Source organism: Schistocerca gregaria, chromosome 2 (genome assembly GCF_023897955.1).
Source record: "Schistocerca gregaria isolate iqSchGreg1 chromosome 2, iqSchGreg1.2, whole genome shotgun sequence".
NCBI lineage: Eukaryota > Metazoa > Arthropoda > Insecta > Orthoptera > Acrididae > Schistocerca > Schistocerca gregaria.
This window is the reverse complement of record NC_064921.1, coordinates 986,144,522-986,166,804: the sequence shown is the minus strand read 5'-3', so window position 1 is coordinate 986,166,804 and position 22,283 is coordinate 986,144,522. Positions and strand designations below refer to the sequence as shown.

At 45.3% G+C, this 22,283-nt stretch overlaps 1 protein-coding gene across 2 annotated transcripts in view; it reads left to right on the top strand.

The window, feature by feature from the left end:
* Positions 1-22,283, top strand: part of LOC126335470 (leukocyte elastase inhibitor-like) — a 214,482-nt gene that overhangs the window by 164,462 nt on the left and 27,737 nt on the right. The gene's annotated exons all lie outside the window — the stretch shown is intronic.

Genomic DNA, 22,283 nt, shown 5'->3' with positions numbered 1-22,283 from the left:
TGACTTCTTATGTGCTGAACTATGTGTCGCACAGTGATATAATTTTGCAGTTACATTCAGTGCTATATGTGCACACTGCCTGCAAAATGTGTCGTGAATACAGTTACTATAAAGACGTAATACACTGGTGTCAAAAATTAAAGCAACAAACGGAAAATTTGCAAGGTTTCGTTTATTTCGCCACACAACAGTATAAACAGGTGATAGTATTTAAGTAGAAACGATGTAAAGAATACAGTACGTAAACAACTACGATATGCATAGCCGTAGACAATCACGTTCGTCGTTTTTTTTGCGGCTTGTCAGATTTGCTCACGCGTTTTGACAACTACTTAATATGCTCAGTATGGGCTGTGACTTCATCTAGCAGCAATAAAGACCTGACAGCGACGGCGCATGGTGCAAATGATGTCGTCGTCTCATATTGAGGCAATAATGCCCATGAAATCTTGGGTTGTCGGGTGTTCTGTCGGATATCAGCGTCGTACTTGCACGATTTCTCGGTAGCGTAACTCATTACCTTCATCAGGTGCGCCCTGAGACTACTCCTCGATTGGACCTGGTCCAGTATTTATGCCTGTGTCCTTCCCCCCCTCACCAGGTGTTCCCTCTGCGGTCCGCGCCCGCTCGCTGCGATCTCAGGACTGCTCAGGACTGCAGCGGACGGAAAAGGGAACGGCAAAGCTCCGGAAGATGGCAGTGAGCGGGCGCGGACCGCAGAGGGAACGCCTGGTAAAGGGGGAAGGACACAGGCATAAATACTGGACCAGGTCCCGCTACCCATCTCGCGGCAGACCTGATGTTATTGACGTGGCCATAACCAAGGGCATCCCGCAATTTATGAATGCGGAAACCCTAAATGCTCTTAATTCCGACCACCTGCCAGTACTGTTTCACTTGCACGTCGCTCCGGACCAATATGCCGGCCGTCTCAACTTAAAACACACAAACTGGGAGCATTTTCGAGAGTGTGTTACCTTCTCCATTGACGTCATCAATGCAGATGAAGAGGTCTCTGAACAATCCGTGGGGACGCTCACCACCGCTATTACCGAAGCCTTGGAGCTGGCTACACCACCACCCAAGCCTCCGCAACTCTCGGCGCCTGGACTGCCACAGCACGTCTTAGACAGCATCAGGACACGGAACAGGCTCTGCAGGGAGTGGCGCCTAACTCGAAATGTCGACCTTAAGAAGCGGATTAATCAGCTACGCCGCGATATTAAGGCTGCCATCATTGCTCACAAGAACCAACAATGGGCCGCCAAACTTCGATCGTTCACGCCCGACCCCGCTAACTGGCAGGCCATCCGTTTTTTCACCAACCGTCGGACGCGCATCCCGCCGCTCGAGACTCCAGATCGAACTGCCTATCGTCCCATAGACAAGGCAAACCTGCTGGCTGACTCATTTGAAGTCAACGTTCGTCCGCTGAATGAGGGAGTGGACCCCCAGCGTGTCAATAACATCGATCAAGAGGCGGAAGCGCTGCTGCAAGAAGATGCAGATGACGACGGTGGCGACCCCATTCCACCTGTTACCCCCGCAGAAGTGCAACATGGGATCCGAGCACTCCCATCGAACAAGGCTCCAGGATCTGACGACATAACTGGGCGGGTCCTAAAACAGTTACCTTGGACTGCAATAGTGCGGCTAGCCACTGTTTTTAACTGGATACTCACCACTGCGACCTACCCAGCGGCGTGGAAGCACTCTGTTGTGGTACCTGTACCGAAACCCGGCAAAAACCGACGCCTCCCGACGAGTTATCGCCCGATAAGCCTGCTGCCACACGTCAGTAAACTGTTTGAGCGGCTTCTTCTACAAAGACTTCAAAACATCATTTCTCTCCGCAACATCTTACCCAATGAACAGTTTGGATTTCGGAAAGGGCATACTACCAGTCAACAAATCCTCCGAGTCGTCAACGACATCACAACCGGTTTCAACAGGAAGGATTTTTGTGGAGCAGTTCTCCTGGACATTACGAAAGCCTTTGACAGCGTGTGGCATCAGGGGCTCATATGGAAACTTAACTCGTTCGGCCTCCCACGAGCCTACGTCAAGCTGGTTGCCTCATACCTTCACCATCGAACTTTTACAGTTCGCGTGGACGACGCACTCTCCACGTCACGGCCGATCTGCGCGGGAGTGCCCCAAGGATCGGTACTTGGACCGGTGCTTTACACCCTATATACGTCTGATCTCCCCACACCACCGAGGGTCGAGAAAGCTATATACGCGGATGATACGATGCTATTCACACGAAGCCGATGGCGCGACGTGATGAGGCCACGTCTTCAGAGTGCCTGCAACTTGTTGGAAGAATGGGCAACGAAATGGCGCATCCGTTTCAATCCGGCCAAGACGCAAACGATCGTCTTCACGAAGCGAAGAACCATGCCAACTCGACGACTACGACTGTACAATACGGAACTGGAGTGGCAAGACACAGTGCGCTACCTCGGGGTGATCCTCGATAAGAAACTAACATGGAAACCGCACGTGGAAGACATCCGGAACATGGGACCGCTGTATCCTATAATCAACGAGGGCTCCGATCTTTCCGTCGAAAATGGCCTATTAATTTATCGCATGTACATTCGCCCCCTCATCGACTACGCGTGCGAAGTTTGGGGCAATGCAGCGAGGACTCATCTCCAGAGACTCCAATCCCTTCAGAATAAAATACTTCGGCGGGTCTTCCACGTTCACCCGCAATTCCCGCACAAATACCTGCACGAAGCAGCTGAAGAACCCGAAGTGCTCCAGCGTCATCAGGAAATAGCGAGACGTTTCTACGAGAAAGCGACGATGTCCACTAACCCCCTCATCAGAGAATTGGGGGAAGAACCTGATCCACACGACAGATACCGACGGCCGATCGCACTGCTCGCGAGATAATGCAGCAGTGCCCTTAAAAGTAAATTAGCTCCCTACCACATCATGCACACACCCCGTGTCCGCACACACACAAGCCACACTGAAAATAAAGATGAACAAAACTTAACACAACCCTCTCAAGCTGTAGGAAATGCCGAAAGGTAAAACCTACACCAGACAGTTAGCAGATAACCTCAAGAAGCGGGCGGAGCACGCTGATGATACAGCACTCTATCTCAGCGGCAGGAACATTAATTACCTAGCCTACAGCCTACAACGACATCTCAACAAAGTTACAAACTGGTGCAACATCTGGAAAATAAAAATAAATGCCGACAAATGTCAAACAATCCTATTTCTCATAAAATCAAGAAACCCATAATAAACATCACTTACAATGAACAGATACTTCCATGGAAAAATGTAATCACATACTTAGGACTAAGAATGGACAAAAACCTTACATTCAAGCATCACATCAGAGAGGCTAGGAACAAAGGCTCCACCCGGCTCTACCAACTATACCCATTATTAAAGGGAATGGGATTGTCCATATCAGCAAACCTCAGAATCTGGAAAACAATAGTCCTGTCTGTCATCCTCTACGGCTCTGAAGTGTGGAGCATGGCAGCAGACACTAATCTAGCCCAACTGGAGGTCGTCCAAAGTAAAACCTTAAGAATTATTGCAGACATACCAAGACTGACCAGCAATGCTTTCTATCACATAATCAAGCAAAAATCACAAACATTCTATGAATCATCTCTTTCATCACCGTACCAGCTCATCAATACACTGGGACGGAACCCTCACCCTCAACTCAGAGCTCCAATCAACACACTCCATCGCCACTACAGGCGGTAACCATCTTCTCATCCTTATAAATCAGGATACCCATCTCCACCTCTATCAACGTAATCATCACTAACATCATCCACCCGGGGGACAATCCCCAAGCCATTACTACACACAAGCCATATTCGAACTCATAGGATCATTTCGTGAGACAGAGCGTTGAAAGAACGCTGGCTCTCCAAAACTAACATGGGTGCAAACCCAGCCATTTCATCTCTCTCCAAGGGACGGGAGCCACTTTGGAAGAGGCAGCAGCTTCGCTTGCTCGACTGCAGCATGAACGCGAGACGCAGCAGCGAACGCAACAAGACGTGCAAACCCATCAAGCAAAAATGGAAGCTGACCCGCCACCAGAAGATCAACCATCGAAACCTGCAGTACATAGGGAAGTACCTCCTATCGTCCTGCAATTCAAGGACGACTATAAACAATTTAGGAATTGGCTCAAAGAAAACTGTAAACAGTCGTTCACGGTTAAACAAACTGGAGAAGAGACTCTGAAGCTTATGCTCTCATGCCCAGAAGATTATACCATGGTGATGGATAAGCTTGATCGTATGGGCATTCCAAATTACACCTTCCCATCAGTGCGCCCACCAACGATGAAGGCGCCCATCAAAGGTGTACCTAAGAGTTTGACTCATGCAGATCTAAAAGAGGAGCTTGAAGATATGGGTTTCGTTGCTACCCGAGTTGACACTATGATGTGCAACCGCCAGTGACGCAGTACATCGAGACGACAGCGGTTTTGGTAGAGACGCACACTGGACCAGTAACATTCATCGCTGCATACCGAAGCCCACGACGACCACTAGAACTCGACGATGCACGAAGACTCCTCAGCGTACCTGGAAAGCTCTTTATCGCAGGAGACCTCAACTGTAAACACGCTGGGTGGAACCCTCTCAGCACTAACGACAGCGGCCGCCCGTCTAATGCAAGCCCTAGAAGAAATCAATGCTTACGCCTGTGGACCAGAAGAACCAACTATCCATCGAACGGCACTCCCGACATCATCGACATCGCCATCACCAAAGGACTATAGCAGCATCTGGACGCAGAAGTCATCCATGCTCTGAATTCAAACCATCTGCCCGTTCTATTCACCCTCAACATCACTCCAGAGCATTACGCAACTGAAAGACTTAACCTCCGACGTACGAATTAGAACCTATTCCGGAACCACGTTAACTTCTTCGTGAGTGTCATCGACGCGGACGAAGAAATTACTGACGATTCCATTACCAAGTTCACTGACGCCATCACCGACGCATTGTATGCTGCTACTCCATCACCACGACTGTCTCATCTACGCCCACCTGGCCTTCCTGAAGATATTCTCGCGGCGATAAGACAGAGAAACCGGCTCAATGGAGAATGACGCATCACCCGCAACTCAAGAGACAATTACACCAGCTGAGACGTGACATAAAGGCGGGCATCATCGCACACAAGAACAAAATGTGGGCTGACAAACTACGCTCATTTACCCCAGGTCCGCAAGGATGGAACACAGTGAAATTCTTCACCAAACGACGCACCAGAATCCCACCGCTAACGACAGAAGGCAGGACAGCATATAGCCCAGAAGAAAAAGCAAATCTCTTAGCGGACAATTTCCGACCACTGCAAGAACGTGTGGATCCTCAGCGAGTTGATACCGTCGAACGCAACGCTGCGGCCCTCCTTCAAGAAGACGACGATGAAGATGAAGACCCTATTCCCCCCCCACTCCATTACCGCCGAGGAAGTACAGATTGGCCTCCGACTGCTGCTAGCCAACAGGGCCCCAGGGGTTGATAATATCGCTGGAAGAGTCCTCAAGCAATTACCTTGGACGGCAATAGTACAACTTACCGCCATCTTCAATTGGATCCTCACATCAGCAACATATCCAACTGCCTGGAAACACTCCCTGGTGGTAGCGGTGCCTAAACCGGGGAAGAACAAGAAGCTCCCCACGAGCTACCGCCCAATCAGTTTGCTTCCCCATGTAAGCAAACTTTTCGAACGACTACTCCTCTGCCGACTACAACGAATAATCGCACAGAAGAATATTATACCTACAGAACAATTTGGCTTTAGAAGTGGTCATTCCACCACGCAACAAATACTGCGAGCGGTGGAATACATCAAAGCAGCTTTTAATCACGGGGAACACTGCGGCGCTGTCCTTCTGGATTTCACTAAAGCATTTGATAGCGTGTGGCATATGGGGCTGATTTGGAAGCTACACACCCTAGGCTTCTCCAAACGCTACGTCAAGCTCGTTGTGTCACATCTTCAGAAACGCACCTTCGTCGTAAAAATCAACGACGCCACATCTACAATACGAAGCAGGAGTACCGTAAGGATTGGCCTTAGGACCGGTCCTCTACACCATCTATACATCGGAGCTGCCTAAAGTACCTCGAACGAGCAGTCCACGCCGACGATACAATTTTGACCACCAGAAGTATGGCGAGAAGTTCCGATACCGCAACTTCAAAGTGCATGTAATGCCTTAGAAGAATGGGCAGCAAGATGGCGGATCAGCTTCAATCCTGCGAAGACTCAAACTATCGTCTTCACTTGGAAGCGTTCTAGACCACAGCGAAAACTCCGACTCTACTGGATGGAACCGGACTGGCAGGACTCAGTTCGATACCTGGGTGTCCTGATGGATCGCAAACTCACTTGGCGCTTACATATCGAAGATGTCCGCAAGAAGATAAATCAACGGTTGGGAGCACTCTTCCCAATTATCAGTGAAGGATCGGACCTGTCAACCGCCAGTGGGCTGCTAATCTATAGAATGTAACTCCGACCCTCTTCGATTATGCCTGCGAGGTATGGGGTGGAGCAGCGAAGACCTACATACAACGATTACAGTCCTTGCAGAACAAAATATTACGAAGAGTCTTCCACGTCCATCCACAATTTCCGCATGGACTTATACACGAAGCCGCAGAAGAATTGGAAGTACATCAACGACTTCAGAAGATAGCAAGACACTTCTACCAGAAGACAACACAATCGACGACCCCGCTGATAAGAAGTTTAGGTGCTTCTCATGACCCTCACGAACGACAGCGACGACCAGTCACACTGCTAGAAGGATAAGCAGTGCAAACAACGAAAGAAAAAGAAGAAAAATATAGTAACCCCTACAACTGAAGAAATAACACTCATTCCGCTTACACACAAGCCATAACACGAAAAAAATAAAGAAGCACACAAACACTCATATTCATCAGCAGATGAAGGAAATGCTAAAAAAATAAACCCTTCTCATCCCAGCTCCTTAGCCCCAAGACAGCGGACGTAGGACCAGGTACACTCGAGGAGTAGTCTCAGGTCGCACCTGATGAAGGTAACGAGTTACGCTACCGAAATATCGTGCAAGTACGACGCTGATATCCGGCAGACCACCCGACAACCCAAGATGTCATTAGATCGCCGGGAATGCTTGAAGAATTACAATAATGCCCATTCTTCCTGCAGACCTGTTCGCAAGTCTTGGGGAGTGGTTGGTGGATGCTGACGTGCTGCAGTCCGCCTCCCTAGTGCATTCCAACCATGGGACAGCGAGGCCCGGGTTCCCGGGTTCGATTCCCAGTGGGGTCAGGGATTTTCTCTGCCTCGTGATGACTGGGTGTTGTGTGATGTCCTTAGGTTAGTTAGGTTTAAGTAGTTCTAAGTTCTAGGGGACTGATGACCATAGGTGTTAAGTCCCATAGTGCTCAGAGCCATTTGAACCATTTTTTGGAACAGCGAGCAGGCTACGCCACACGTGCAATATAGTCCCTTTCCAAGGGAGCATCAGCCACCTGTGCTCTATGAGGTCGAGCATTACTGTCCACTAGTAGTCTGGACCCACAGCTTCTCGCAACAACCGCACATGAGGTCCCAAGATCTCGTCACGATATCTGTTAACAGTTAAGCCTTGCTGATTCACCCATACAGTTTCATGGAGTGGTGTTCGACTGGTCAACGTAATCCCTACCCAAACCATTAGGGATCCTTGTCGATATCAGTCTGTTACCACAATGTTTCGATCCCGAAATCGTGTTCCACGTTCGCTCCAGATGCGAATCCGTAGAGAAGCACTCTCCAGATTAAATCGGGACTCATCTGTGAAAAGAACATTGACCCGCTGCGCGACCGTACTGGTGGCATGTTGACGGCTCCAATCTAGACGTTCCTTTCTGTGAAGACGCGTCAGAGGTACACATACAGCAACTCTCCGACACTAAAGGCTACTCTACCGGAGGCTACTTTACGCCTTTTGTCTCGATACAACACGTCGAGTAGATGCTGCGAGGTCAGATCCCAGTTGCCATGCAGTACTAAGGCGGTACCATCGTGTCCTTACAGTCAAAAATCGCCCTCTCTCTCTGACGTCACACGTGGTCGGACCTGTCCTGGTCCTTGAGATACAGATTCGGTCTGTATAAAATTTCTCCACGCCCGAGAAACAACAGAATGACTCATATTAAGCCATCAATACAAATGGCTCCGAGCACTATGGGACTTAACATCTGAGGTCATCAGTCCCCTAGAACTTAGAACTACTTAATCCTAACTAAGCTAAGGTCATCACACACATCCAAGCCCGAGGCAGGATTCGAACATGCGACCGTAGCGGTCGCGCGGTTCCAGACTTAAGCGCCTAGAACCGCTCGGTCACTACGGCCGTAAGCCATCGGGCAACATCAGTTTGCGACTGTCCTTCTTCCATTCTTCCTGTGGCCCTCCACCACAGAGAGTCTGAAGGTGTCTTCTATGTGCCTTATCGCACCGTTTGTGACTGTGTACATGGCTATTGTCAATGTGGCAGTACCCGGCAAACACTACCCCATTTGAGAGGTGCCCTAAGCGCGATTGTTGACGTGGTTGTCCGTTGACGGAACGCCGTCTTCCGTGCAGAACACAATTGTTCGGGCACCTGTTGACTGTTTGTATGATTGTATCGCGAACTATAGAACGGGGAAATAGCGGTTTGGTGCTTTAATTCTGTACACCAGTGTAAACTGTAAAATCATGCCTCAAGCTGTAATTTTACTGCATGAAAAGTGGGAACGTAAGGAAAGGATAAACGTTTTTCCTTTCACCATTTTTCAGGGGTTGTCAGTGAGAAAAAAATTGTGTAGGTTGAAATTATGTGTAAAGTTTGTTGCAAGTCTCTAAGTGCTCATTCTCAAATGCTGGCAGAACGAATTCTGGGAATTCACGCCTCGCAGACTACGTTTCTTTTTCAATCCCACCCTCATCCCTTTGATAGGAAGGTGATTGTTGTCTGACAGTAAGGTATATGTGTACGAAGTTTGACTGAAATAGCTCCAGTGGTTTAGGAGGAGATGTGAAATGCGCGCACACACACACACACACACACACACACACATACACACACATACATTTTTATAACATGTATGTGTGTTACATTTAATACTGATTTAGTAGCAGTTGTTAACTTGGCTGCTGGACATGTTATTTTGTTAAATGACATGGCAGTCAACAATTAAGTTGCAATGGGTAGAGAAATATGCTCAAATTCGGACGCCCCATTTTGTTTTTGATTTTTAAAAAATATAACATAGTAAAAAATTATAATTTAAAAACATGTAATATTTACTTTTACTGTTACATGGCATTTCAATTCATCTCTTACAAAATATAATTAAAATTTATTATGAAAATTATTATTTTAAAAATCTACTTGTGGAAAATGGTTGCCAAAATGGGACCTCTTGTAAAAATAACAACAATAACACTAAGCTAAATTAGAAGATTTAAATCAGAGAAGTCATAACCTTCTTCCATAAGGACATAGAATTTTTCAGTGTCTTCTTGGCTGGACCCAAAACCCTTGCTATGGGACAATCCTGAATGTTTTATTTGTAACTGTTCGTCTTTGTCCCGTTTAAGAAAAATACTAACTCACTTTCCCAGCGATTTCGTCTTCTAAAGAGTGTTCAATGTTATTCCTCTTTCCCAACTGTACGACCATTGTTCACGAGTGGTTACGATTACGGCCAAACAAACAGTACCAAACCAGCTCTTCTGCAAGAACGTTACCCAAAATTGTAGTTCTGTCTCTTTTTGTTTCTGCTGCTTCCTCAGGTGTACCGTACTTCACGCTGGACAACCTTATCAATGGCAAGTTTATAGAACAGCCACAAGGCGCCATAAATGTTTTTTATTGGCCGCTTTCGCTAATTCTAACAAGAGGTCACATTAATCTGTGCGAAACTGGCCAATAAAAATATTAACTGCGACTTGTGGCTGCCCTACAAACTTCATATCAACAGTGGCCGATTCCTCTACAAGCAACGCCTGCTCTCTCACACAAACGCTGTTTTTGGAACATTAAACTGATTACTGGCGTTCTTCTAATCCATCTTCTTCCAAACTGCATCAGTAACTTTAGTCACTTCAGAAGGACCCAATTTTATTTCCTCAACTTTCTTCGTTTTCCTCTTGGAAATTTCAAGAGAAAATGGGACCAAATATAGGCAGATTTTAAAAATGAAAATGTAAGGGATCTGGTTCAAGCAACTGACGGAGGTACAGCTCACACATCTACAGCCCACATTTGTTAATCTATGATAAATCTTTTACATTGTCAAAATATGTAAAGTCGAACTGAAAAAGGACAAATGAAGCTGGCGCCATTTGAATTCTGCTAGAGCATTGTAGGAGCCTAAAGTGCTATTGACACATTTATACTTGATGCCACTAGACTTCTGGAGCATGCAGAGCCAAGAGGCCAGAGGGTCCACTTAACAGGGTGGAGGGGGGTGGGGGACCAGTTTAGGTCACTTCCTGTTAATTCCAAGTGACTATCATCAACTACTACCACTTTACTATGAAGCAGATTTTTACTTTTCAAACAATGGAAATTCCAGGATGGAGTGTAACAATATTATGAAAAGGGAAGTTGCTACTCACCATATAGCAGAACTGCTGAGTCGCAGATAGGTACAACAAAAAGGGGTTTCAGTTGCCTGAGACTGCAAAAAATGGCTCTGAGCACTATGCGATTTAACTTCTGAGGTCATCAGTCGCCTAGAACTTAGAACTAATTAAACCTAACTAACCTAAGGACATAACACACATCCATGCCTGAGGCAGTGTTGACGAAGACCTTAATGGCCGAAAGCTTTATTTGTGTCTTTTTGTTGTGCCTATCTGTGACTTCCGCGACCTCCGCTATATGGTGAGTAGCAACTTTCCTCTTCATAATATTTTACTTTTCCCTGAACATTATAACTATTAGTTATAGTAATACATTTGAAATTATGGTAAAATATTGTGTATTATATTCCTGTGCAACATTTCGTCTGTTCTTGTATCTAGATAACAGACTAAAACAAAATAGCAAATAAATAAATAATTCTACCACTGTCAGCAGTTATCCTTTCGTGAACATAATGCAGATGAGCACACTCCATCTACAGTCAGCATAAGAAATTAGCGTATAAGGTAAACACGTAAGATCATATAGACAGGTACTTACAAAAGCTATTAGGGCGGCTCGTGAGTCGGGCTTTGATAGCTCAGTTGGTAGAGCACTTGCCTGCAAAAGGCAAAGATCTCAGGTTTGAGTCTCGGTCCAGCAGAAAGAGTTAATGTGTCAGAAATTTTGATAAAGAGGTAGCCCCAGAATTAAACATCATAGAAAACGCACAAATAGATGTCAAAATTTATGAGTCAAAAAGTTCGCGTCAGTGTTTGCTTTATTTAAACTGTTCCTATAGTAAATACCACAAGTGTTGATATCTAGAAGAGATTCTACGTAAAGGTAATACACTTAAAATTAGTGCAGTTAAATCCATATTTGGACCCTGGGCGCGATATGAGCCGGTCTAGTTTTGTTAACAAAAGAATTACTAGGGTGACAGAGACCAGAGACTAAAAGTAGTAATTTGGAATCGGTATTGATTATGAACTGGTGTGCCCTATTGGATAATAACAACAGAAGTAGCAAACCCGTGATAAAGGGTGATTAAGTGAACGCTAGCTGTAATGTAAGTGAAAAAGAGTAATATTCCTAGAAGAATACCTTAGATATTATGTAGTGCATCATGAAAAGTAATGCTGCAGCGTAAAATTTGATACGACATGCATGTCGACATCGGCAGAGCTGGTACAAATGAAGACCGAAAGGCCGTCTCATTTCCCCTTGCCCCCTCCCTCTACTGTTCCACCAAACTCAACACATAACTACAGCATTCATTAAATGTACGATTTAACACAAAGGGGTTACAGGCATTGACTGTAAGTGGGCTTTGATGTAAATCAGTGGCGAAAGTTGAAAATTTGTGCCGGACTGGGATTCGAACCCAAGTCTTCTGTATACCAAGCAGGTGCTGACCACTTAGCATTCCTCCCGCCACACCCAAATTCTCAACTTATTCGCACACTATGAATATAGTGGCCCTTGCTCATTATCCTCATTACTTGCGTCAGGTACCATATATGTATGGTGGTGCATTGATCGTGACCGGGCCAAATATTTTGCGAAATAAGCGTCAAACGAAAAAACTACAAAAAACGAAACTTGTCTAGCTTGAAGGGGGAAACCAGATGGCGCTATGGTTTATCCACTACATGGCGCTGCCATAGGTCAAACGGATATCTACAGCGGTTTTTTTTAAAATAGGAAACCCCATTTTTATTACATATTCGTGTAGTACGTAAAGAAACATGAATGTTTTAGTTGGACCACTTTTTTCGCTTTGTGATAGATGTCATGGTATGGTGCTTCGACGACTAATACCCCTGTCATGAAATATGCTATTCAATACCGCGTCAACCGCACGCGAGTTATGTGCCAGACATCCATCATGTTGGAAGTACATCCCCATTCTGCCATGCAGTGAAACAGCTTGTAGTAACATCGGTAGAACATTACGTAGGAAATCAGCATACATTGCACCATTTAGATTGCCATCGATAAAATGGGGGCCAATTATCCTTCCTCCCATAATGCCGCACCATAGATTAACCCGCCAACGTCGCTGATTTTCACTTGTCGCCGCCATCGTGGATTTTCCGCTGCCCAATAGTGCATGTTAGGCCGGTTTACGTTACCGCTGTTGGTGAATGACGCTCCGTCGCTGAATAGAACGCGTGCAAAAATCTGTCATCGTCCCGTAATTTCGCTTGTGCCCAGTGGCAGAACTGTACACGACGTTCAAAGTCGTCGCCATGCAATTCCTCGTGCATAGAGATATGGTACGGGTGCAATCGATGTTAATGTAGCATTCTCAACACCGACGTTTTTGAGATTCCCGATGCTCGCGCAATTTCTCTGCTACTGATGTGCGGATTAGCCGCAACAGCAGCTAAAACACCTATTTGGGCATCATCATTTGTTGCAGGTCGTGGCTGACGTTTCAGATGTATCTGAACTATTCCTGTTTCCTTAAATAACGTAACTATCTGGCGAACGGACCGGACACTTGGATGATGTCGTCCAAGATACCGAGCAACATACATAGAACACGCCCATTGGGCATTTTGATCACAACATCCATACATCAATACGATATCGACCTTTTCCGAAATTGGTAAACGGTCCATTTTAACACGGGTAATGTATCCCGAAGCAAATACCGTCCGCAGTGGTGGAATGTTACGTGATACCACGTACTTATAAGTTTGTCATTATTACACCGCCATGTATCACAAATCGAAAAAAGTGGTCCAACTAAAACATTCAAATTTCTTTACGTACTACACGAATATGTAATAAAAAATGGGTGTTCCTATTTAAATAAGCGCAGTTGATATCCGTTTGACCTATGGCAGCGCCATCTAGCGGGCCAACCATAGCGCCATCTGGTTTCCCCCTTCAAATTAGACGAGTTTCGTTCTTTGTAGTTTTTTCGTTTGATGCTTATTTCGCGAGGTATTTGGCCCTGTCACTATCAATGGACCACCCTGTATATATGGTATATTGTCAATGCATGTGCGAACATTACGGAAGGCGAACTAATCGCTGTTGAGAGGAATGTTGTTACATGTATTGCCAAATACATTGAGGTTGACGGACATCATTTTGAGCATTTATTGCATTAATGTGGTATTTACAGGTAATCATGCTGTAACAGCATGCGTTCTCAGAAATGATAAGTTCTCAAACGTACATGTATCACATGGGAACAACCGAAATAAAATGTTCAAACGTACCTATATTCTGTATTTTAATTTAAGAAAAATAACTGTTCGTCTAAAATTGTGAGCCATATGTTTGTGACTATTACAGCGCCGTCTATCACAAAGCGAAAAAAGCGGTCCAACTAAAACATTCATATTTCTTTCCGTACTAATGTGTAATAAAAAAATGGGTGTTCCTGTTTTAAAAAACGCAGTTGATATCCGTTTGACCTATGGCAGCGACGTCTAGCGGGCTAGCCATAGCGCCATCTGGTTTCCCCCTTAAAGCTAGATAAGTTTCGTTCTTTGTAGTTTTTTCGTTTGACGCATATTTCGTGAGATATTTGGCCGGTCACCATCAATGGACCACAGATCGCGTCTGGAGTGCATTCCCGCTGAACAGATCATTGACTGTCTTCGCCTTATATATATATATATATATATATATATATATATATATATATATACACCAAACTCAAACTCTTATGGGAATGAGAAAATGCTTAAAGTAATGATGATAGTGGGCAACGGGCACTACATTCGTAGTGTGTGGATAGGGTAGACGGTGCAGCTGCGATGACGACTGTGACCGCATGGCTTAGTGGTCAGTGCATCTGCTTACTAAGCAGGAGACCGTGGTTCGCATTCCATTCCGGCACAAATTTTCAATTTTCCTTGTCAATTTAAATCAGAGCCCACTTGCAGCAAACGTGCGTAATTCTTTTGTGTTTAACTGATGTTTCTGCTGGATCAAAATGGTGCATGTTCTTTCGGACATGTCGGAAAGAACAGATACCACATACACTGATAAGCCAAAACATTATGGTGACTGTCCATCGCGACGTTGGATGTCTCCTGATGGCGTTTCGGGCACGTGACGCGGAAACAAAAGTATGTAAGCGGAGCGACGCGGATGGGATCACCATGGCGAAGTCCGTCCCGATAGCTGAATGGTCAGCGTGACGGAATGCCATCGTAAGGTGCCCGGGTTCGATTCCCGGCGGGGTCGGGGATTTTCTCCGCTCAGGGACTGGGTGAACAGTGTTGTCTTCATCATCATTTCATCCCCATGCGGCGCGCAGGTCGCCCAATCTGGCGTCGAATGTGTAAATTCACGCAGGTTGCCAGAAAATTCAGCTTGCCTATATTTACACCAAGTGTTTGGTGGAAGTGGACACAATACATGACATGGCTTTTCATCGGTTGATATTCGAGGAAAGAAAGTGCTCCAGACAGCTTTTTTCACCTTCTCTAAACTGTCACAGTTATCTCTAATGGCCTTCCCATAATATTCCTGTAATTCATCAATTACCTTATCCATTAGTCTTACAGCACATTTTATTGTCTTGCCATCTGACAGTTTTGTGTTACCCAGCTTGGTTTTTAGTTTACACAGACGTGTTCCCATCCTCTTCTTGACATGTCCTACACACTCCAAGTTTTTGTATACGAACATCATATGGCTTACTGTTTTGTACTGCAATGAAATCCTTGCTATCTCCATCACCTAAGTAATTCACATACCTGACACCTCTCTCCTTCTGCGAACGCTGGAAAATGTTATCTGCTCCTTTTACCTCCATTCCTCCAATTGTGCCATCATCATTTTTTATACACTGCTGCTTATGAAGTAATCTGTTCTTGTGGTTCACTGTACAACCTTGGCAGTACTTAGTGAGAACTTCAAAATCCAAAATTTTCCCAGTGTCAGTACTTATTGCAGATGTAAAACCATTTTTAGAACTAAACCCACGCTTTTGCCAGGAAACATCCACAGCAATGCTGATGCCTGTGTCACCCTCATTTTGCTCAAAAGCTTCTGATGTCGCAGCACCCATCGAACGTTCAGTCACAGCATTTACAGAGTCCTCAATTGCTGTTACATACTTCGTATACCTAGAAGGTGATTTTGGTAAATTCAACACAGTGCAGAGAACATTAACGGCCCTTGCACCTTTACCAATGTGTCTAAGGCCATAGAACAGTCTCACATTAGTTTCATATAGTTCATTATCTGAACACTTTGATGAAGTATGAAATGCTGCTTCGTTTTTGCACTTCTGACGTTTAATAATTAATTTAGACACAACACCTCTTCAAGCTCCAATATCCTCATAAAGTTTAACTTCATCACCACAAAGATAGTACCTTGCACCAAAGGGGCCCTCCCGGCCAATGACGCCAAACGCTCATTTCTATTTTACCATATCGAAGATATGGACTGCAAATCCGGAAATCCATTGAGAAAAGCGACTTTTACAAAGGGCAGATTATTACTACGCAGAGCCTGTGAACGAGTATCTAGAAAACGGCGAAATTTGTCGAATGTTCACGTGCTTCTGTCGTGAGCATCTACGAAAAGAGGTGGCAGGATTCGAACCTGCGACCGTAGCAGTCGTGCGGTTCCGGACTGAAGCGCCTAGAACCGCTCGGCACGGAAAGAGGTAGAAAGATAGTGAGTTACCGCTAGACGGTAAATGGTTGGACGTCCATGACTCTTCACAGAACGTGGGATTCGGAGGCTTGTCTGCTGTGTAAAATAAGGTAGATGGTAATCTTTGGCATCCGTGCCCAAAGAGTACTATTCTTGTGCACGCACAAATGTTTCTGAGCACACAGTTTTTCGTACATTGTTGAACGTGGAGCTCCGCAGCAGACTATCCTTTCGTGTTCACGTGTTGACCCAGCGCATCGTGAATTATGATTGCAGTGGGCGCGGGATCACCGGTAGTCAAGCGCCGATCAGTGGAAACATGTCAGCTCTTCAGGTGAATCAGATTTTTGCTACACTAGGTCGCTGATCGTCTTTAAAAACGCCATCATCGAGGTGAACGGCGGCTTGAAACTTGCAGTCTACGGAAGCAGGATGGTAAGAGCAGTCTTAGGCTAAGGGATACCTTTTGCGGCGCTTGCGTGAGACCTGTGGCGGTAATAGAGGCACGCCTGTATCCCTTCATGCTTGATGCCTCCCCGACGGCGATGTCACCTTTCAGCAATATTATTCCATTGTTTGAAGAGCATTATAATGAACTCACATCGATGTCTCGGCAACCAAATTCGCCTGGTGTAAATCCTATGGAACCCATCTGGGTCGCTATCGGCCGCCATCACGCCGTACTCAGATCAGCGGCCCGTTATTTACATGACCCCTACCTTGAAATGTAATGCCACGTACCTCCACATACCTACCAACAAAGTGTCGGATCCCTGGTGTGCAGAGTCAGTGATGTATTTCGTTTTAAAGGCGGACAACTAAGGCATTAAGCAGCGGCTCATATTGTATTGGCTCATCAAGTGTATAATGTTCTCATACATCCCCCTAATAGTGACATGCACAGGCTCATTACGGGAAGGCTGCAATATAGAATTTTATAAATTCAGGTCTGTGACTGTCAGTTAATCATTTATGTACTAATTCACACATCTATTATATCTGTCAAGATGGTACATACGAAGTATTCAATTATATTTTACCCCCATTATCGCAGAAAGGAAATTATGTAATGCAAATTACATAATGATACACTACTGGCCATTAAAATTGCTACACCACGAAGATGACGTGCTACAGACCCGAAATTTAACCGACAGGAAGAAGATGCTGTGATATGCAAATGATTAGCTTTTCAGAGCATTCACACAAGATTGGCGCCGGTGGCGATACCTACAACGTGCTGACATGAGAAAGTTTCCAACCGATTTCTCATACAGAAACAGCAGTTGACCGGCGTTGCCTGGTGAAACGTTGTTGCGATGCCTCGTGTAAGGAGGGGAAATGCGTACCATCACGTTTCCGACTTTCATGAAGGTCGGACTGTAGCCTATCACGATTGCGGTTTATCGTATCGTGACATTGCTGCTCGCATTGGTCGAGACCCAGTGACTGTTAGCAGAATATTGACTCGGTGGGTTCAGGAGGGTAATACGGAACGCCGTGCTGGACCCCAACGGCCTCGTATCACTAGCAGTCGAGATGACAGGCATCTTATCCGCATGGCTGTAACGGATCGTGCAGACACGTCTCGATCCCTGAGTGAACAGATGGGGACGTTTGCAAGACAACAACCATGTGCGCGAACAGTTCGACGACGTTGGCAGCAGCATGGATTTTCAGCTTGGAGACAATGGCTGTGTTTACCCTTGACGCTGCATCACAGACGGAAGCGCCTGCGATGGTGTACTCGACGACGAACCTGGGTGCAGGAATGGCAAAACGTCATTTTTTTCGGATGAATCCAGGTTCTGTTTACGGCATCATGATGGTCGCATCTGTGTTTAGCGATATCGCGGTAAACGCATATTGGAAGCCTGTATTCGTCATCGCCATTCAGGCGTATCACACGGCGTGTTGGTATGTGCTGCCATTGGTTACACGTCTCGGTCACCTCTTGTTGGCATTGACGGCACTTTGAACAGTGGACGTTACATTTCAGATGTGTTACGACCCGTGGCTCTACCCTTCATACGATCCCTGCGAAACCCTACATTTCAGCAGGATAATGCACGACCGCATGTTGCAGGTCCTGTACGGGCCTTTCTGGATACAGAAAATGTTCGACTGCTGCCCTGGCCAGCACATTCTCAAGATCTCTCACCAATTGAAAACGTCTGGTCAATGGTGGCCGAGCAACTGGCTCGTCACAGTACACCAGTCACTACTCTTGATGAACTGTGGTATCGTGTTGAAGCTGCATGGGCAGCTGTACCTGTACACGCCATCCAAACTCTGTTTGACTCAATGCCCAAGCGTATCAAGGCCGTTATTACGGCCAGAGGTGGTTCTTCTGGGTACTGATGTCTCAAGATCCTACACTCAAATTGCGTGAAAATGTATTCACACGTCAGTTCTAGTGTAATATATTTTTCCAATGAATATCCGTTTATCATCTGCATTTCTTCTTGGCGTAGCAATTTTAATGGCCAGTAGTGTATTATTGTGACTCCCAGTGCATCACTCCATACAAATCATAGAGCGATAATGCTATTACATGTCAGCACAAAGGAAATCAGCCAACATTAACGAAACCAAACAATTGGCAACAAATATTCCAGTTCAGAATTTCATGGTGAAGTGATGAAATGCTTTTTTACTTAGTGGAGTGTCGTGGCAGAAATCATTTTTGTGGAATGGGATTTGACATGGGGTCACTGGCACTTCGTTGGCAATGTTATTCCAACTGAGCCATGTGGGATTACCTGGTGAACTCATTAGAGGCAATGTGAACCGTGTTGTATGTCTGTGGCGTGACTAGGTAATTACTTTTAAAACCACGTACTCCAAATGCATCAAAGTCAGAAAGGCAATCGCTGTATAGTTTTAGTAACTTTTTAATAATATCTGTACAGATTCAAAAAAAATGAAACTCAATTCACAACTGCATTTCAAAATCAGTCCAAAACCTCAGGTCTTCAGATTTGTGGTTTCAATCCCAGATTCTTTAAGAAAATCATCTTGAGACTTTTTCCAGGGTGAATGCATTTGTGCCCGAAGGTTAAGTGTGATGAAAGTATGTGTAGGGAGGGGGGGCTGCAAAAAAGGTAGACCTCACTTACAAGACATTTAACATACAACAAAAAATTTAGGGTTGACAAGAAAGGGCTCATTGTTGATCTCGGCGAGTTGAACTGATATAAAGCTCTCGGGTTCTTAGATGAGTGAGTGCGTCAGAATGGCGCCCTTTCGATGAACTCACTCTAAAGGAAATCTGAGAGCTTTGTGTTAGTAGCTAGAAAGGTTTAAGTTTAGATGCCAAAGAGTTATGTTTTGGAGAATGTAATAAAACAGTAAAAGAAGAGAGTCGAATGTTTGAAATGTGCAGTTGCAGAAGGGTGCTAAAAATTAAGTGGATCGATTAGAAATGAGTTTCTTCTCCGCAGAATCAATGGGGAAAGTAGAAGAAAGGACAGGATGATGAGATGTGTATTAAGATGTGCCAAAATTGTAGGGGAAGACATAGACACGAAAACACCCAGCAAATAACGGAAAACGTTGGGTGCACCAGACATTTTGAGATAAAGAGAGGGAAGGAAATCGTGGTTGGACTCGTGAAACCAGTCAGACGAACTATTACCGGAAAAAAATAAGATTGCAAAATTTGACGACCAAAGAGGGGCACTGATTAGCAACTTGACTTACATGCGGGACGAATGAGGTTAAAATCCCTGTCTGTCTATCCTGATTTAGGTTTTACATCGTTTCCGTAAATACAAACTTTGTTAAGTCGTCATCCACCTTCGAGAGTTTACTGTGTGACTTGGCAACAATTGAATCACAACTTCAAAATTGATGTTCTGTTTATTTCTTCTTCATTATTGCTTCAGCCATCAATTTCTGTAATGCCATTTCGCCGTTTTCGTCAGTAATTTTGTCTTATGTCAGTCTTCCCTGGAAACTACAACGTTATTCTAGCCTCACCAGCCGGCAATTTATCAAACAATATTTCCGTAAATGTCGTGCGATTAGGGCCTCCCGTCGGGTAGACCGTTCGCCGGGGTCAAGTCTTTCGATTTGACGCCACTTGGGCGACATGCGCGTCGGTGGGGATGAAATGATGATGATTAGGACAACACAACACCCAGTTCCTGAGCGGAGAAAATCTCCGTCCCTGCCGGGAATCGAACCTGGGTCCTTAGGATTGACAATTTATAGCACTGACCACTCAGCTACCGGGGGGCGGACAATATTTCCGTAGCAGAGTGGGACAGCCCTCTCAAAATTCTAAATATATGCGGGGCAGGCAAATGAAAACGAGGCAAATGGAAGAAAGTATGTAAACTGTTCATTATTTCTAAAGTAATCGACATAACTGTTTATACAAATAAGTTATTGCAGTGCCTGTGTTATTCTGAATTACGATTGAATGTTTCCTTGGACATGCACGGATGTCCAAAGGAACAGGCACTGTGGTGATTGCACCCACTATGGAATACATTAAATGTTTTCGCAGTTGCGAACATGGACGACTATCAGATGTAGAACAGAACGACAATAACGAAAATTTGTGCCTGACCGGGACTTTAACCTTAACCATTTGGCAGTGTGCACATGACTCACGGCCACATCCAAACTAGCACATGTCGTCATCCATGCTTCTGCTACCTGTACTAGAACATCCGCTATGTAGATTCCGCAACAGGTGAGACATTTTACTTGAAAGTAAAGATAGATACAATATTGCCGCATGCATGCACGCCAAAAGGAACTTTGAATCGTAATGTAAATGTTCACAATGCTCACGCATGGGCTGTTGAATCCTCATGAAATTGCGCAGTCACTTGTCAGTATAGATTTTTTGTCGATGTTTCGGCCGGCATTATGGCCGCATAGGTAGAAGTGGGACAGTTCCTTGGCCGTGCTCTCCGGACCTTATTCGTGGGAGTAAACGAATTTCTTATGTACGGAACGCCGATACAATCAACGGAACGGTACGTTGATGCATGTATCCTTGCTAATCGACGACATTCTGAACATTTTATTCAGGGAAGAGTGTCAAACTGTGCTGATACGTTCTTTTCCTGTGCTTCTCAAGGTTAATAAGTAGAAGAGTTCTAAGAACTGGCCTCTAAGAAGAAAATAAATCGTTTTCGGATGCATGTCCATGTAATATTTTTTCTTCCTCTTCGATTGAGGCACATTTCCTGATAGTTTGGACATACCGTTTCGTTACACCTTGTAATTCCATTTTCGTAGTTCCCAGGAAGCCGATATGCGTGATCAGCGATAATGTGACGTAGTACTGCCGCTTGTGGAGCAGCAACGAAACATACACTATGTGATCCAAGGTATCTGGACACCTCCAAAAACATACGTTTTTCACATTAGGTGCATTGTGCTGCCGCCTACTGCCAGATACTCCATATCAGCGACCTCAATAGTTGACATCGTGAGAGAGCAGAATGAGACGCTCCGCGGAACTCACCCCCATCGAACGTGGTCAAGTGATTGGGTGTCACTTGTGTCATACGTCTGTATGTGAGATTTCCACACTACTAAACATCCCTAGGTCCACTGTTTCCGATGCGATAGAGAAGCTGAAACGTGAAGGGACTCATGCAGCACAAAAGCGTACAGGCCGACCTCGTCTGTTGACTGACAGAGACCACTGCAAGTACTTTGACAGTTAGGTGGGAGGTGAGAAAACTTGGATTTCATGGACGAGCGGCTGCTCATAAGCCATACCTCACGCCGGTAAATGCCAAACTACGCCTCTTTTGGTGTAAGTAGCGTAAACATTGGACGATTGAACAGTGGACAAACGTTGTGTGGAGTACACAATGTGGCGATCCGATGGCAGGGTGTGGGTATGGCGAATGCCTGGTGAACGTCGTGTGCCAGCGTGTGTAGTGCCAACAGTAAAATTCTGAGGCGGTGGTGTTATTGTGTGGTCGTGTTTTTCATGGAC